Here is a 19,878-nt window from a genome sequence, read left to right on the forward strand (position 1 = left end):
TTATGTCTATATTGAAAAGTCTGCTTTTTACCCTCTAGAGCCACTTGAAACTAAGCATATTGGCCAAATAACACCATTCAATATGCAAATCACTAGCTCTGTTTTTATCTTCAAAGTCAAATTCCTACAAGCTTTTACCACTTGGATGGAACACAATTCGCCTAAGAATGTGCGAATCAGACTGCGAAAGGCATGTTTTGTCTATATAGAAAAGTATGCTTTTTACCATCTAGAACCACTTAAAATTAAGCTTATTGGCCAAGTAACAGCAATTCTCTTTGTAAACTAGCTGTGCGTTTATCTTCAAAGTCAACTTCCTACAAGCTTTACCCAATTGGAAGGAACAGAATTCTCCAAAGAATGAGAGACTTATACTGGGAAAAGTTTTTTTTTTTTTTTGTCTATATAGAAAAGTATGCTTTTTACCATCTAGAACTTCTTAAAACTAAGCTTAATCCCCAAGTAAGAACAATTCACTTTGTAAAACACTAGCTGTGTGTTTATCTTCAAAGTCAACTTCCTCCAAACTTTTCCCGATTGGAACGAACACGATTCCTCTAACACGTTTTGTGTATGTATAAAAGTCTGCTTTTTCTCCTCTTGAACCACTGAAAACTAAGCTTATTTTTCAAGTAACAACACTTGACTTTGCAAAACACTAGCTGTGCGTTTATCTTGAAAGTCAACTTCCTACAAGCTTTACCCCCTTTGGAAAGAACAGAATTCACAAAAGAATGAGAGATTCAGACTGGGAAAGCCATGTTTGTCTATATTGAAAAGTATGCTTTTTAGCTTCAAGAACCACGTAAAAATAACCTTATTCACCTAGTAACATATATTCCTTTACAAAACACTAGCTGTGTGTTTATCTTGAAAGTCAACTTCCTACAGGTTTTTCCCTCTTAGAACGAACAGAATTCGACAAAGAATGAGAGACTGAGACTGGGAAAAGCTTTTTCAGTCTATATTAATAAGTCTGCTTTTTACCATCTAGAACCAGTTAAAACTAAGCTTATTGGCCAAGTAACAGCAATTCATTTTGCGAAAGACTAGCTGTGTGTTTAACTTGAAAGTCAACTTCCTATATGCTTTTCCCCCTTGGAAGGAACAGAATTCGCCAAAGAATGAGAGATTCCGACTGGGAAAACCTGGTTTTGTCAATATTGAAAAGTGTGCTTTTTACCCTCTAGAACCACTTAAAACTAAACTTATTCGCCAAGTAACAGCCATTCATTTTGCAAATCACTAGCTGTGTGTTTATCTTCAAGGCCAAGTTTTGCAAGCTCTTCCCACTTTGAAAGAACAGAATTCGCAAAAGAATGAGAGACTGAGACTCAGAAAACCTTTTTTAGTCTATATAGAAAGGTTTCCTTTATACCGTCCAGGACTACTTAAAACTAACCTCAATGGCCACGTAAGAACAATTCACTCTGTAAAAAGTAGCTGTGTTTTGATCTTCAAAGTCAACGTCCTACAAATTTTACCCGCTTGGAACGAACACGATTCGCCTAAGAATGTGTGATTCAGACTGGGAAACGCATGTTTTGTCTCTGTAGAAAAAAAAATATGCTTTTTAGCTTCTAGGACCACTTAAAACAAAGATTATTGGACAAGTAACAGCAATTCACTTTGAAAAACACTAGCTGTGTGTTTATCCTCACAGTGAACTTCCAAAAAGCTTTTCCTGCTTGGAAGGAACAGAAATCGCCAAGGAATGATAGATTCAGACTGGGAAACTATGTTTTGTCTATATTGTATAGTCTTCTTTCAACCTGGTAGAACCACTTAAAACTAAGCTTATTCGCTTAATAACAGCAATTCACTTTGCAAAACACTAGCTGTGTGTTTATCTTGAACATCAACTTCCTACAAGGTTTTCCCCCTTGGAAAGAACAGACTTCGCCTAAGAATTCTGAATCTGTGTGATTCAGACTGGGAAACGCATGTTCTGCCTATTTAGAAAAGTATGCTTTTTATGGTCTACAACCACTTAAACCTAAGCTTATTCGACAAGTAATAGCAATTCACTTTGCCAAACACTAGCTGTGTGTTTATCTTCAAAGTCATTTTCCTACAAGCTTTACCCGCTTGGAACGATCAAAAAACGCCAAAGAATGAGAGATTCAGACTGGGAAATCATGTTTTGTACATATAAAAAAGTATGCTTTTTCCCCTCTAGAACCACTTAAAACTAAGCTTATTTGCTAAGTAACAGAAATTCACTTTGCAAAACACTAAATGTACGTTTATATTGAACATCAACTTCCTACAAGCTTTTCCCGCTTGGAAAGGTCAGAATTCTCCAAAGAATGAAAGATTCAGACTGGGAAAACCATGTTTTGTCGATATTGAAAAGTGTGCTTTTTACCCTCTAGAACCACTTAAAACTAATCTTATTCACCAAATAACAGCCATTCACTTTGCAAATCCCTAGCTGTGTGTTTATCTTCAACGTCATTTTCCTGCAAGCTTTTCTCGTATGGAACGAACAGAATTCGCCAAAGAATGAGAGATTGAGACGGGGAAAAGCTTTTTCAGTCTATATAGAAAAGTATGCTTTTTACCTTGTAGGACCACTTAAAACTGAGCTTATTGGCCAAGTAACAGCAATTCACTTTGCAAAACACTAGCTGTGTGTTTATCTTCAAAGTCAACTTCCTCCAAACTTTTCCCGATTGGAAAGAACACGATTCCTCTACGAATGTGTGATTCAGACTGGGAAAAACACGTTTTGTGTATATGTAAAAGTCTGCTTTTTCTCCTCTTGAACCATTGAAAACTAAGCTTATTTTCCAAGTTACAGCACTTCACTTTGCAAAACACTAGCTGTGCGTTTATCTTGAAAGTCAACTTCCTACTAGTTTTACCCCCTTGGAAAGAACAGAGTTCGCCAAAGAATGAGAGATTCAGACTGGCAAACCCATGTTTGACTATATTGAAAAGTCTGCTTTTTAGCCTGTAGAACCACTTAAAAATAAGCTTATTCGCCGAATAACAGAAATTCTCTTTGCAAAACACAAGCTGTGTGTTTAACTTGAAAGTCAACTTCCTACAAGCTTTTCCCGCTAGGAACGATCAGAATTCGCCAAAGAATGTTTGATTCAGACTGGGAAAACCTTGTTTTGTCTATCTTGAAAAGTCTGCTTTTTACTCTCTAGAACCACTTAAAACTAATCTTATTCACCAAGTAACACCTTTCCCTTTGCAAATCACTAGCTGTGTGTTTATCTTCAAAGTCATGTTCCTACAAGCTTTTCCCGCTTCGAAGGAACAGAATTCGCCTGAGAATGTGTGAGTCAGACAGGGAAACGCACTTTTTTTCTATATAGAAAAGTCTGCTTTTTTTCTTCTAGGACCATTTAAAACAAAGCTTATAGGCCAAGTAACAGCAATTCAATTTGCAAATCACTAATTGTGTGTTTATCTTCAAAGTTAACTTCCTACTAGCTTTTCCTGCTTGGTTGGAACAGAATTCACCAAAGAATGAGAGATTGAGACTGGGAAAACCTTTTTTAGTCTATATAGAATAGAATGCTTTTTACCATCTAGAACTACTTAAAACTAAGCTTAATCGCCAAGTAAGAACAATTCGCTTTGCAAAACACTCACTGGGTGTTTATCTTCAAAGTCAACTTCCTACAAGCTTTTCCTGCTGGAAAGAACAGAATTCTCCAAGGAATGTTCGATTCAGACTGGGAAACCCATGTTTTGTCAATATTGAAAAGTGTCCTTTTTACCCTCTAGATCCACTTAAAACTAAGCTTATTCGCCAAGTAACAGCCATTCACTTTGCAAATCAGTAGCTTTGTGTTCAGCTTCAAAGTCAAGTTCCTACAAGCTTTTCCCGCTTGGAAGGAACAGAATTCGCCAAAGAATAAGATATTGAGACTGGGAAAAGCTTTTTTACTCTATATAAAAAAGTACGCTTTTTATCATCTAGAATTACGTAAAACTAAGCTTAATCGCCAAGTAAGGACAATTCAGTTTTTAAAACATTAGATGTGTTTTTATGTTCAAAGCCAACTTCCTACAAACTTTTTCCGCTTGAAACAAGCACGATTCGCCTAAGAATGTGTGATTCAGACTGGGAAAAGCATGTTTTGTCTATATAGAAAAGTATGCTTTTTACCTTCTAGGACCACTCAATAATAAGCTTAATCGCCAAGTAAGAACAATTCACTTTGTAAAACACTATCTGTGTGTTTATCTTCAAAGTCAACTTCCTGCAAACTTTTCCCGCTTGGAACGAACATGATTAGCCAAAGAATGAGAGATTCTGACTGGGAAAACCAGGTAATGTCTATATTGAAAAGTCTGCTTTTTACCCTCTAGAGCCACTTAAAACTAAGCATATTCACCAAATAACATGATTCAATTTGCAAATCAATAGGTCTCTGTTTATCTTCAAAGTCAAATTTCTACAAGCTTTTCCCACTTGGATGGAACAGAGTTCGCCGAACAATGTTTGATTCAGACTGCGAAAGGCATGATTTGTCTATATAGAAAAGTATGCTTTTTAACCCTCTAGAACCACTTAAAATTAAGCTTATTGGCCACGTAACAGCAATTCACTTTGCAAAACACTAGCTGTGCGTTTATCTACAAAGTCAACTTCCTACAAGCTTTACCCAATTGGAAGGAACAGAATTCGCCAAAGAATGAAAGATTAAGAATGGGAAACCCATGTTTTGGCTATATTGAAATCCTGCTTCTTACCCTCTAGAACCACTTAAAACTAAGCTTATTCGCCTAGTAACAGCAATTCCCTTTGCAAAACACTAGCTGTGTGTTTATCTTCAATGTCAAGTTCCTACAAGCTTTACCCGCTTGGAACGAACAGAAATCGCCAAAGAGTGAGAGATTGAGACTGGGAAAAGCTTTTTTAGACTATATAGATAAGTCTGCTTTTTACCATCTAGAACTACTTAAAACTAAGCTTAGTCTCCAAGTAAGAACAATTCACTTTGTAAAACACTAGCTGTGGGTTTATATTCAAAGTCAACTTCCTACAAACATTTTCCGCTTGGACCAAACACGATTCGCCTAAGAATGTGTGATTCAGTCTTGGAAATGCATGTTTTGTCTATATAGAAAAGTATGCTTTTTGCCTTCTAGGACCACTGAATACTAAGCTTAATCGTCACATAAGAACGATTCACTTTGTAAAACACTAGCTGCGTGTTTTTCTTCAAAGTCACCTTCCTACAAACCTTTCCCGCTTGGAACGGACACGATTCGCCAAAGAATGTGTGGTTCAGACTGGGAAAGGCATGTTTTGGCTTACATTAAAGTCTGCTTTTTCGCCTCTAGAACCACTGACAACTAAGCTTATTGGCCAAGTAACAGTAATTCACTTTGCAAAACACTAGCTGTGTGTTTATATTCAAAGTCAACTTCCTATATGTTTTTCCCGCTTTGAATGAACAGTTTTCGCCAAAGAATGAGAGATTCAGCCTGGGAAAACCAGGTTATGTCTATATTGAAAAGTCTGCTTTTTACCCTCTAGAGCCACTTGAAACTAAGCATATTGGCCAAATAACACCATTCAATATGCAAATCACTAGCTCTGTTTTTATCTTCAAAGTCAAATTCCTACAAGCTTTTACCACTTGGATGGAACACAATTCGCCTAAGAATGTGCGAATCAGACTGCGAAAGGCATGTTTTATCTATATAGAAAAGTATGCTTTTTACCATCTAGAACCACTTAAAATTAAGCTTATTGGCCAAGTAACAGCAATTCTCTTTGTAAACTAGCTGTGCGTTTATCTTCAAAGTCAACTTCCTACAAGCTTTACCCAATTGGAAGGAACAGAATTCTCCAAAGAATGAGAGACTTATACTGGGAAAAGTTTTTTTTTTTTTTTGTCTATATAGAAAAGTATGCTTTTTACCATCTAGAACTTCTTAAAACTAAGCTTAATCCCCAAGTAAGAACAATTCACTTTGTAAAACACTAGCTGTGTGTATATCTTCAACGTCAACTTCCTCCAAACTTTTCCCGATTGGAACGAACACGATTCCTCTAACACGTTTTGTGTATGTATAAAAGTCTGCTTTTTCTCCTCTTGAACCACTGAAAACTAAGCTTATTTTTCAAGTAACAACACTTGACTTTGCAAAACACTAGCTATGCGTTTATCTTGAAAGTCAACTTCCTACAAGCTTTACCTCTTTGGAAAGAACAGAATTCACAAAAGAATGAGAGATTCAGACTGGGAAAGCCATGTTTTTCTATATTAATAAGTCTGCTTTTTACCCTCTAGAACCACTTAAAACTAATCTTATTCACCAAATAACAGCCATTCACTTTGCAAATCCCTAGCTGTGTGTTTATCTTCAATGTCATTTTCCTGCAAGCTTTTCTCATATGGAACGAATAGAATTCGCCAAAGAATGAGAGATTGAGACAGGGAAAAGCTTTTTCAGTCTATATAGAAAAGTATGCTTTTTACCTTCTAGGACCACTTAAAACTGAGCTTATTGGCCAAGTAACAGCAATTCACTTTGCAAAACACTAGCTGTGTGTTTATCTTCAAAGTCAACTTCCTCCAAACTTTTCCCGATTGGAAAGAACACGATTCCTCTACGAATGTGTGATTCAGACTGGGAAAAACACGTTTTGTGTATATGTAAAAGTCTGCTTTATCTCCTCTTGAACCATTGAAAACTAAGCTTATTTTCCAAGTTACAGCACTTCACTTTGCAAAACACTAGCTGTGCGTTTATCTTGAAAGTCAACTTCCTACTAGTTTTACCCCCTTGGAAAGAACAGAGTTCGCCAAAGAATGAGAGATTCAGACTGGCAAACCCATGTTTGACTATATTGAAAAGTCTGCTTTTTAGCCTGTAGAACCACTTAAAAATAAGCTTATTCGCCGAATAACAGAAATTCTCTTTGCAAAACACAAGCTGTGTGTTTAACTTGAAAGTCAACTTCCTACAAGCTTTTCCCGCTAGGAACGAACAGAATTCGCCAAAGAATGTTTGATTCAGACTGGGAAAACCTTGTTTTGTCTATCTTGAAAAGTCTGCTTTTTACTCTCAGGAACCACTTAAAACTAATCTTATTCACCAAGTAACACCTTTCCCTTTGCAAATCACTAGCTGTGTGTTTATCTTCAAAGTCATGTTCCTACAAGCTTTTCCTGCTTCGAAGGAACAGAATTCGCCTGAGAATGTGTGAGTCAGACAGGGAAACGCACTTTTTTTCTATATAGAAAAGTCTGCTTTTTATCTTCTGACCATTTAAAACAAAGCTTATAGGCCAAGTAACAGCAATTCAATTTGCAAATCACTAATTGTGTGTTTATCTTCAAAGTTAACTTCCTACTAGCTTTTCCTGCTTGGTTGGAACAGAATTCACCAAAGAATGAGAGATTGAGACTGGGAAAACCTTCTTTAGTCTATATAGAATAGAATGCTTTTTACCATCTAGAACTACTTAAAACTAAGCTTAATCGCCAAGTAAGAACAATTCGCTTTGCAAAACACTCACTGGGTGTTTATCTTCAAAGTCAACTTCCTACAAGCTTTTCCTGCTGGAAGGAACAGAATTCTCCAGGGAATGTTCGATTCAGACTGGGAAACCCATGTTTTGTCAATATTGAAAAGTGTCCTTTTTACCCTCTAGAACCACTTAAAACTAAGCTTATTCGCCAAGTAACAGCCATTCACTTTGCAAATCAGTAGCTTTGTGTTCAGCTTCAAAGTCAAGTTCCTACAAGCTTTTCCCGCTTGGAAGGAACAGAATTCGCCAAAGAATAAGATATTGAGACTGGGAAAAGCTTTTTTACTCTATATAAAAAAGTACGCTTTTTATCATCTAGAATTACGTAAAACTAAGCTTAATCGCCAAGTAAGGACAATTCAGTTTTTAAAACATTAGATGTGTTTTTATGTTCAAAGCCAACTTCCTACAAACTTTTTCCGCTTGAAACAAGCACGATTCGCCTAAGAATGTGTGATTCAGACTGGGAAAAGCATGTTTTGTCTAAATAGAAAAGTATGCTTTTTACCTTCTAGGACCACTCAATAATAAGCTTAATCGCCAAGTAAGAACAATTCACTTTGTAAAACACTATCTGTGTGTTTATCTTCAAAGTCAACTTCCTGCAAACTTTTCCCGCTTGGAACGAACATGATTAGCCAAAGAATGAGGGATACTGACTGGGAAAACCAGGTAATGTCTATATTGAAAAGTCTGCTTTTTACCCTCTAGAGCCACTTAAAACTAAGCATATTCACCAAATAACATGATTCAATTTGCAAATCAATAGGTCTCTGTTTATCTTCAAAGTCAAATTCCTACAAGCTTTTCCCACTTGGATGGAACAGAGTTCGCCGAACAATGTTTGATTCAGACTGCGAAAGGCATGATTTGTCTATATAGAAAAGTATGCTTTTTAACCCTCTAGAACCACTTAAAATTAAGCTTATTGGCCACGTAACAGCAATTCTCTTTGTAAACTAGCTGTGCGTTTATCTTCAAAGTCAACTTCCTACAAGCTTTACCCAATTGGAAGGAACAGAATTCTCCAAAGAATGAGAGACTTATACTGGGAAAAGTTTTTTTTTTTTTTGTCTATATAGAAAAGTATGCTTTTTACCATCTAGAACTTCTTAAAACTAAGCTTAATCCCCAAGTAAGAACAATTCACTTTGTAAAACACTAGCTGTGTGTATATCTTCAACGTCAACTTCCTCCAAACTTTTCCCGATTGGAACGAACACGATTCCTCTAACACGTTTTGTGTATGTATAAAAGTCTGCTTTTTCTCCTCTTGAACCACTGAAAACTAAGCTTATTTTTCAAGTAACAACACTTGACTTTGCAAAACACTAGCTGTGCGTTTATCTTGAAAGTCAACTTCCTACAAGCTTTACCCCTTTGGAAAGAACAGAATTCACAAAAGAATGAGAGATTCAGACTGGGAAAGCCATGTTTTTCTATATTAATAAGTCTGCTTTTTACCCTATAGAACCACTTAAAACTAATCTTATTCACCAAATAACAGCCATTCACTTTGCAAATCCCTAGCTGTGTGTTTATCTTCAATGTCATTTTCCTGCAAGCTTTTCTCGTATGGAACGAACAGAATTCGCCAAAGAATGAGAGATTGAGACAGGGAAAAGCTTTTTCAGTCTATATAGAAAAGTATGCTTTTTACCTTCTAGGACCACTTAAAACTGAGCTTATTGGCCAAGTAACAGCAATTCACTTTGCAAAACACTAGCTGTGTGTTTATCTTCAAAGTCAACTTCCTCCAAACTTTTCCCGATTGGAAAGAACACGATTCCTCTACGAATGTGTGATTCAGACTGGGAAAAACACGTTTTGTGTATATGTAAAAGTCTGCTTTATCTCCTCTTGAACCATTGAAAACTAAGCTTATTTTCCAAGTTACAGCACTTCACTTTGCAAAACACTAGCTGTGCGTTTATCTTGAAAGTCAACTTCCTACTAGTTTTACCCCCTTGGAAAGAACAGAGTTCGCCAAAGAATGAGAGATTCAGACTGGCAAACCCATGTTTGACTATATTGAAAAGTCTGCTTTTTAGCCTGTAGAACCACTTAAAAATAAGCTTATTCGCCGAATAACAGAAATTCTCTTTGCAAAACACAAGCTGTGTGTTTAACTTGAAAGTCAACTTCCTACAAGCTTTTCCCGCTAGGAACGAACAGAATTCGCCAAAGAATGTTTGATTCAGACTGGGAAAACCTTGTTTTGTCTATCTTGAAAAGTCTGCTTTTTACTCTCTAGAACCACTTAAAACTAATCTTATTCACCAAGTAACACCTTTCCCTTTGCAAATCACTAGCTGTGTGTTTATCTTCAAAGTCATGTTCCTACAAGCTTTTCCCGCTTCGAAGGAACAGAATTCGCCTGAGAATGTGTGAGTCAGACAGGGAAACGCACTTTTTTTCTATATAGAAAAGTCTGCTTTTTATCTTCTAGGACCATTTAAAACAAAGCTTATAGGCCAAGTAACAGCAATTCAATTTGCAAATCACTAATTGTGTGTTTATCTTCAAAGTTAACTTCCTACTAGCTTTTCCTGCTTGGTTGGAACAGAATTCACCAAAGAATGAGAGATTGAGACTGGGAAAACCTTTTTTAGTCTATATAGAATAGAATGCTTTTTACCATCTAGAACTACTTAAAACTAAGCTTAATCGCCAAGTAAGAACAATTCGCTTTGCAAAACACTCACTGGGTGTTTATCTTCAAAGTCAACTTCCTACAAGCTTTTCCTGCTGGAAGGAACAGAATTCTCCAGGGAATGTTCGATTCAGACTGGGAAACCCATGTTTTGTCAATATTGAAAAGTGTCCTTTTTACCCTCTAGAACCACTTAAAACTAAGCTTATTCGCCAAGTAACAGCCATTCACTTTGCAAATCAGTAGCTTTGTGTTCAGCTTCAAAGTCAAGTTCCTACAAGCTTTTCCCGCTTGGAAGGAACAGAATTCGCCAAAGAATAAGATATTGAGACTGGGAAAAGCTTTTTTACTCTATATAAAAAAGTACGCTTTTTATCATCTAGAATTACGTAAAACTAAGCTTAATCGCCAAGTAAGGACAATTCAGTTTTTAAAACATTAGATGTGTTTTTATGTTCAAAGCCAACTTCCTACAAACTTTTTCCGCTTGAAACAAGCACGATTCGCCTAAGAATGTGTGATTCAGACTGGGAAAAGCATGTTTTGTCTATATAGAAAAGTATGCTTTTTACCTTCTAGGACCACTCAATAATAAGCTTAATCGCCAAGTAAGAACAATTCACTTTGTAAAACACTATCTGTGTGTTTATCTTCAAAGTCAACTTCCTGCAAACTTTTCCCGCTTGGAACGAACATGATTAGCCAAAGAATGAGGGATACTGACTGGGAAAACCAGGTAATGTCTATATTGAAAAGTCTGCTTTTTACCCTCTAGAGCCACTTAAAACTAAGCATATTCACCAAATAACATGATTCAATTTGCAAATCAATAGGTCTCTGTTTATCTTCAATGTCAAATTCCTACAAGCTTTTCCCACTTGGATGGAACAGAGTTCGCCGAACAATGTTTGATTCAGACTGCGAAAGGCATGATTTGTCTATATAGAAAAGTATGCTTTTTAACCCTCTAGAACCACTTAAAATTAAGCTTATTGGCCACGTAACAGCAATTCTCTTTGTAAACTAGCTGTGCGTTTATCTTCAAAGTCAACTTCCTACAAGCTTTACCCAATTGGAAGGAACAGAATTCTCCAAAGAATGAGAGACTTATACTGGGAAAAGTTTTTTTTTTTTTTTGTCTATATAGAAAAGTATGCTTTTTACCATCTAGAACTTCTTAAAACTAAGCTTAATCCCCAAGTAAGAACAATTCACTTTGTAAAACATTAGCTGTGTGTATATCTTCAACGTCAACTTCCTCCAAACTTTTCCCGATTGGAACGAACACGATTCCTCTAACACGTTTTGTGTATGTATAAAAGTCTGCTTTTTCTCCTCTTGAACCACTGAAAACTAAGCTTATTTTTCAAGTAACAACACTTGACTTTGCAAAATACTAGCTGTGCGTTTATCTTGAAAGTCAACTTCCTACAAGCTTTACCCCTTTGGAAAGAACAGAATTCACAAAAGAATGAGAGATTCAGACTGGGAAAGCCATGTTTTTCTATATTAATAAGTCTGCTTTTTACCCTCTAGAACCACTTAAAACTAATCTTATTCACCAAATAACAGCCATTCACTTTGCAAATCCCTAGCTGTGTGTTTATCTTCAATGTCATTTTCCTGCAAGCTTTTCTCGTATGGAACGAACAGAATTCGCCAAAGAATGATATATTGAGACAGGGAAAAGCTTTTTCAGTCTATATAGAAAAGTATGCTTTTTACCTTCTAGGACCACTTAAAACTGAGCTTATTGGCCAAGTAACAGCAATTCACTTTGCAAAACACTAGCTGTGTGTTTATCTTCAAAGTCAACTTCCTCCAAACTTTTCCCGATTGGAAAGAACACGATTCCTCTACGAATGTGTGATTCAGACTGGGAAAAACACGTTTTGTGTATATGTAAAAGTCTGCTTTATCTCCTCTTGAACCATTGAAAACTAAGCTTATTTTCCAAGTTACAGCACTTCACTTTGCAAAACACTAGCTGTGCGTTTATCTTGAAAGTCAACTTCCTACTAGTTTTACCCCCTTGGAAAGAACAGAGTTCGCCAAAGAATGAGAGATTCAGACTGGCAAACCCATGTTTGACTATATTGAAAAGTCTGCTTTTTAGCCTGTAGAACCACTTAAAAATAAGCTTATTCGCCGAATAACAGAAATTCTCTTTGCAAAACACAAGCTGTGTGTTTAACTTGAAAGTCAACTTCCTACAAGCTTTTCCTGCTAGGAACGAACAGAATTCGCCAAAGAATGTTTGATTCAGACTGGGAAAACCTTGTTTTGTCTATCTTGAAAAGTCTGCTTTTTAGTCTCAGGAACCACTTAAAACTAATCTTATTCACCAAGTAACACCTTTCCCTTTGCAAATCACTAGCTGTGTGTTTATCTTCAAAGTCATGTTCCTACAAGCTTTTCCCGCTTCGAAGGAACAGAATTCGCCTGAGAATGTGTGAGTCAGACAGGGAAACGCACTTTTTTTCTATATAGAAAAGTCTGCTTTTTATCTTCTGACCATTTAAAACAAAGCTTATAGGCCAAGTAACAGCAATTCAATTTGCAAATCACTAATTGTGTGTTTATCTTCAAAGTTAACTTCCTACTAGCTTTTCCTGCTTGGTTGGAACAGAATTCACCAAAGAATGAGAGATTGAGACTGGGAAAACCTTCTTTACTCTATATAGAATAGAATGCTTTTTACCATCTAGAACTACTTAAAACTAAGCTTAATCGCCAAGTAAGAACAATTCGCTTTGCAAAACACTCACTGGGTGTTTATCTTCAAAGTCAACTTCCTACAAGCTTTTCCTGCTGGAAGGAACAGAATTCTCCAAGGAATGTTCGATTCAGACTGGGAAACCCATGTTTTGTCAATATTGAAAAGTGTCCTTTTTACCCTCTAGAACCACTTAAAACTAAGCTTATTCGCCAAGTAACAGCCATTCACTTTGCAAATCAGTAGCTTTGTGTTCAGCTTCAAAGTCAAGTTCCTACAAGCTTTTCCCGCTTGGAAGGAACAGAATTCGCCAAAGAATAAGATATTGAGACTGGGAAAAGCTTTTTTACTCTATATAAAAAAGTACGCTTTTTATCATCTAGAATTACGTAAAACTAAGCTTAATCGCCAAGTAAGGACAATTCAGTTTTTAAAACATTAGATGTGTTTTTATGTTCAAAGCCAACTTCCTACAAACTTTTTCCGCTTGAAACAAGCACGATTCGCCTAAGAATGTGTGATTCAGACTGGGAAAAGCATGTTTTGTCTATATAGAAAAGTATGCTTTTTACCTTCTAGGACCACTCAATAATAAGCTTAATCACCAAGTAAGAACAATTCACTTTGTAAAACACTATCTGTGTGTTTATCTTCAAAGTCAACTTCCTGCAAACTTTTCCCGCTTGGAACGAACATGATTAGCCAAAGAATGAGGGATACTGACTGGGAAAACCAGGTAATGTCTATATTGAAAAGTCTGCTTTTTACCCTCTAGAGCCACTTAAAACTAAGCATATTCACCAAATAACATGATTCAATTTGCAAATCAATAGGTCTCTGTTTATCTTCAAAGTCAAATTCCTACAAGCTTTTCCCACTTGGATGGAACAGAGTTCGCCGAACAATGTTTGATTCAGACTGCGAAAGGCATGATTTGTCTATATAGAAAAGTATGCTTTTTAACCCTCTAGAACCACTTAAAATTAAGCTTATTGGCCACGTAACAGCAATTCTCTTTGTAAACTAGCTGTGCGTTTATCTTCAAAGTCAACTTCCTACAAGCTTTACCCAATTGGAAGGAACAGAATTCTCCAAAGAATGAGAGACTTATACTGGGAAAAGTTTTTTTTTTTTTTGTCTATATAGAAAAGTATGCTTTTTACCATCTAGAACTTCTTAAAACTAAGCTTAATCCCCAAGTAAGAACAATTCACTTTGTAAAACATTAGCTGTGTGTATATCTTCAACGTCAACTTCCTCCAAACTTTTCCCGATTGGAACGAACACGATTCCTCTAACACGTTTTGTGTATGTATAAAAGTCTGCTTTTTCTCCTCTTGAACCACTGAAAACTAAGCTTATTTTTCAAGTAACAACACTTGACTTTGCAAAACACTAGCTGTGCGTTTATCTTGAAAGTCAACTTCCTACAAGCTTTACCCCTTTGGAAAGAACAGAATTCACAAAAGAATGAGAGATTCAGACTGGGAAAGCCATGTTTTTCTATATTAATAAGTCTGCTTTTTACCCTCTAGAACCACTTAAAACTAATCTTATTCACCAAATAACAGCCATTCACTTTGCAAATCCCTAGCTGTGTGTTTATCTTCAATGTCATTTTCCTGCAAGCTTTTCTCGTATGGAACGAACAGAATTCGCCAAAGAATGAGAGATTGAGACAGGGAAAAGCTTTTTCAGTCTATATAGAAAAGTATGCTTTTTACCTTCTAGGACCACTTAAAACTGAGCTTATTGGCCAAGTAACAGCAATTCACTTTGCAAAACACTAGCTGTGTGTTTATCTTCAAAGTCAACTTCCTCCAAACTTTTCCCGATTGGAAAGAACACGATTCCTCTACGAATGTGTGATTCAGACTGGGAAAAACACGTTTTGTGTATATGTAAAAGTCTGCTTTATCTCCTCTTGAACCATTGAAAACTAAGCTTATTTTCCAAGTTACAGCACTTCACTTTGCAAAACACTAGCTGTGCGTTTATCTTGAAAGTCAACTTCCTACTAGTTTTACCCCCTTGGAAAGAACAGAGTTCGCCAAAGAATGAGAGATTCAGACTGGCAAACCCATGTTTGACTATATTGAAAAGTCTGCTTTTTAGCCTGTAGAACCACTTAAAAATAAGCTTATTCGCCGAATAACAGAAATTCTCTTTGCAAAACACAAGCTGTGTGTTTAACTTGAAAGTCAACTTCCTACAAGCTTTTCCCGCTAGGAACGAACAGAATTCGCCAAAGAATGTTTGATTCAGACTGGGAAAACCTTGTTTTGTCTATCTTGAAAAGTCTGCTTTTTACTCTCTAGAACCACTTAAAACTAATCTTATTCACCAAGTAACACCTTTCCCTTTGCAAATCACTAGCTGTGTGTTTATCTTCAAAGTCATGTTCCTACAAGCTTTTCCCGCTTCGAAGGAACAGAATTCGCCTGAGAATGTGTGAGTCAGACAGGGAAACGCACTTTTTTTCTATATAGAAAAGTCTGCTTTTTATCTTCTAGGACCATTTAAAACAAAGCTTATAGGCCAAGTAACAGCAATTCAATTTGCAAATCACTAATTGTGTGTTTATCTTCAAAGTTAACTTCCTACTAGCTTTTCCTGCTTGGTTGGAACAGAATTCACCAAAGAATGAGAGATTGAGACTGGGAAAACCTTTTTTAGTCTATATAGAATAGAATGCTTTTTACCATCTAGAACTACTTAAAACTAAGCTTAATCGCCAAGTAAGAACAATTCGCTTTGCAAAACACTCACTGGGTGTTTATCTTCAAAGTCAACTTCCTACAAGCTTTTCCTGCTGGAAGGAACAGAATTCTCCAAGGAATGTTCGATTCAGACTGGGAAACCCATGTTTTGTCAATATTGAAAAGTGTCCTTTTTACCCTCTAGAACCACTTAAAACTAAGCTTATTCGCCAAGTAACAGCCATTCACTTTGCAAATCAGTAGCTTTGTGTTCAGCTTCAAAGTCAAGTTCCTACAAGCTTTTCCCGCTTGGAAGGAACAGAATTCGCCAAAGAATAAGATATAGAGACTGGGAAAAGCTTTTTTACTCTATATAAAAAAGTACGCTTTTTATCATCTAGAATTACGTAAAACTAAGCTTAATCGCCAAGTAAGGACAATTCAGTTTTTAAAACATTAGATGTGTTTTTATGTTCAAAGCCAACTTCCTACAAACTTTTTCCGCTTGAAACAAGCAGGATTCGCCTAAGAATGTGTGATTCAGACTGGGAAAAGCATGTTTTGTCTATATAGAAAAGTATGCTTTTTACCTTCTAGGACCACTCAATAATAAGCTTAATCGCCAAGTAAGAACAATTCACTTTGTAAAACACTATCTGTGTGTTTATCTTCAAAGTCAACTTCCTGCAAACTTTTCCCGCTTGGAACGAACATGATTAGCCAAAGAATGAGAGATTCTGACTGGGAAAACCAGGTAATGTCTATATTGAAAAGTCTGCTTTTTACCCTCTAGAGCCACTTAAAACTAAGCATATTCACCAAATAACATGATTCAATTTGCAAATCAATAGGTCTCTGATTATCTTCAAAGTCAAATTCCTACAAGCTTTTCCCACTTGGATGGAACAGAGTTCGCCGAAGAATGTTTGATTCAGACTGCGAAAGGCATGATTTGTCTATATAGAAAAGTATGCTTTTTACCCTCTAGAATCACTTAAAATTAAGCTTATTGGCCACGTAACAGCAATTCACTTTGCAAAACACTAGCTGTGCGTTTATCTACAAAGTCAACTTCCTACAAGCTTTACCCGATTGGAAGGAACAGAATTCGCCAAAGAATGAAAGATTAAGAATGGGAAACCCATGTTTTGGCTATATTGAAATCCTGCTTCTTACCCTCTAGAACCACTTAAAACTAAGCTTATTCACCTAGTAACAGCAATTCCCTTTGCAAAACACTAGCTGTGTGTTTATCTTCAATGTCAAGTTCCTACAAGCTTTACCCGCTTGGAACGAACAGAATTCGCCAAAGAGTGAGAGATTGAGACTGGGAAAAGCTTTTTTAGACTATATAGATAAGTCTGCTTTTTACCATCTAGAACTACTTAAAACTAAGCTTAGCCTCCAAGTAAGAACAATTCACTTTTTAAAACACTAGCTGTGTGTTTATATTCAAAGTCAACTTCCTACAAACATTTTTTGCTTGGACCAAACACGATTCGCCTAAGAATGTGTGATTCAGTCTTGGAAATGCATGTTTTGTCTATATAGAAAAGTATGCTTTTTGCCTTCTAGGACCACTGAATACTAAGCTTAATCGTCACATAAGAACGATTCACTTTGTAAAACACTAGCTGCGTGTTTTTCTTCAAAGTCACCTTCCTACAAACCTTTCCCGCTTGGAACGGACACGATTCGCCAAAGAATGTGTGGTTCAGACTGGGAAAGGCATGTTTTGGCTTACATTAAAGTCTGCTTTTTTGCCTCTAGAACCACTGACAACTAAGCTTATTGGCCAAGTAACAGTAATTCACTTTGCAAAACACTAGCTGTGTGTTTATATTCAAAGTCAACTTCCTATATGTTTTTCCCGCTTTGAATGAACAGTTTTCGCCAAAGAATGAGAGATTCAGCCTGGGAAAACCAGGTTATGTCTATATTGAAAAGTCTGCTTTTTACCCTCTAGAGCCACTTGAAACTAAGCATATTGGCCAAATAACACCATTCAATATGCAAATCACTAGCTCTGTTTTTATCTTCAAAGTCAAATTCCTACAAGCTTTTACCACTTGGATGGAACACAATTCGCCTAAGAATGTGCGAATCAGACTGCGAAAGGCATGTTTTATCTATATAGAAAAGTATGCTTTTTACCATCTAGAACCACTTAAAATTAAGCTTATTGGCCAAGTAACAGCAATTCTCTTTGTAAACTAGCTGTGCGTTTATCTTCAAAGTCAACTTCCTACAAGCTTTACCAATTGGAAGGTACAGAATTCTCCAAAGAATGAGAGACTTATACTGGGAAAAGTTTTTTTTTTTTTTTTGTCTATACAGAAAAGTATGCTTTTTACCATCTAGAACTTCTTAAAACTAAGCTTAATCCCCAAGTAAGAACAATTCACTTTGTAAAACACTAGCTGTGTGTATATCTTCAACGTCAACTTCCTCCAAACTTTTCCCGATTGGAACGAACACGATTCCTCTAACACGTTTTGTGTATGTATAAAAGTCTGCTTTTTCTCCTCTTGAACCACTGAAAACTAAGCTTATTTTTCAAGTAACAACACTTGACTTTGCAAAACACTAGCTGTGCGTTTATCTTGAAAGTCAACTTCCTACAAGCTTTACCCCTTTGGAAAGAACAGAATTCACAAAAGAATGAGAGATTCAGACTGGGAAAGCCATGTTTTTCTATATTAATAAGTCTGCTTTTTACCCTCTAGAACCACTTAAAACTAATCTTATTCACCAAATAACAGCCATTCACTTTGCAAATCCCTAGCTGTGTGTTTATCTTCAATGTCATTTTCCTGCAAGCTTTTCTCGTATGGAACGAACAGAATTCGCCAAAGAATGAGAGATTGAGACAGGGAAAAGCTTTTTCAGTCTATATAGAAAAGTATGCTTTTTACCTTCTAGGACCACTTAAAACTGAGCTTATTGGCCAAGTAACAGCAATTCACTTTGCAAAACACTAGCTGTGTGTTTATCTTCAAAGTCAACTTCCTCCAAACTTTTCCCGATTGGAAAGAACACGATTCCTCTACGAATGTGTGATTCAGACTGGGAAAAACACGTTTTGTGTATATGTAAAAGTCTGCTTTATCTCCTCTTGAACCATTGAAAACTAAGCTTATTTTCCAAGTTACAGCACTTCACTTTGCAAAACACTAGCTGTGCGTTTATCTTGAAAGTCAACTTCCTACTAGTTTTACCCCCTTGGAAAGAACAGAGTTCGCCAAAGAATGAGAGATTCAGACTGGCAAACCCATGTTTGACTATATTGAAAAGTCTGCTTTTTAGCCTGTAGAACCACTTAAAAATAAGCTTATTCGCCGAATAACAGAAATTCTCTTTGCAAAACACAAGCTGTGTGTTTAACTTGAAAGTCAACTTCCTACAAGCTTTTCCCGCTAGGAACGAACAGAATTCGCCAAAGAATGTTTGATTCAGACTGGGAAAACCTTGTTTTGTCTATCTTGAAAAGTCTGCTTTTTACTCTCTAGAACCACTTAAAACTAATCTTATTCACCAAGTAACACCTTTCCCTTTGCAAATCACTAGCTGTGTGTTTATCTTCAAAGTCATGTTCCTACAAGCTTTTCCCGCTTCGAAGGAACAGAATTCGCCTGAGAATGTGTGAGTCAGACAGGGAAACGCACTTTTTTTCTATATAGAAAAGTCTGCTTTTTATCTTCTAGGACCATTTAAAACAAAGCTTATAGGCCAAGTAACAGCAATTCAATTTGCAAATCACTAATTGTGTGTTTATCTTCAAAGTTAACTTCCTACTAGCTTTTCCTGCTTGGTTGGAACAGAATTCACCAAAGAATGAGAGATTGAGACTGGGAAAACCTTTTTTAGTCTATATAGAATAGAATGCTTTTTACCATCTAGAACTACTTAAAACTAAGCTTAATCGCCAAGTAAGAACAATTCGCTTTGCAAAACACTCACTGGGTGTTTATCTTCAAAGTCAACTTCCTACAAGCTTTTCCTGCTGGAAGGAACAGAATTCTCCAAGGAATGTTCGATTCAGACTGGGAAACCCATGTTTTGTCAATATTGAAAAGTGTCCTTTTTACCCTCTAGAACCACTTAAAACTAAGCTTATTCGCCAAGTAACAGCCATTCACTTTGCAAATCAGTAGCTTTGTGTTCAGCTTCAAAGTCAAGTTCCTACAAGCTTTTCCGCTTGGAAGGAACAGAATTCGCCAAAGAATAAGATATTGAGACTGGGAAAAGCTTTTTTACTCTATATAAAAAAGTACGCTTTTTATCATCTAGAATTACGTAA

Source organism: Rattus norvegicus, chromosome Y (assembly GCF_036323735.1).
Source record: "Rattus norvegicus strain BN/NHsdMcwi chromosome Y, GRCr8, whole genome shotgun sequence".
In the NCBI taxonomy this organism is placed as follows: domain Eukaryota; kingdom Metazoa; phylum Chordata; class Mammalia; order Rodentia; family Muridae; genus Rattus; species Rattus norvegicus.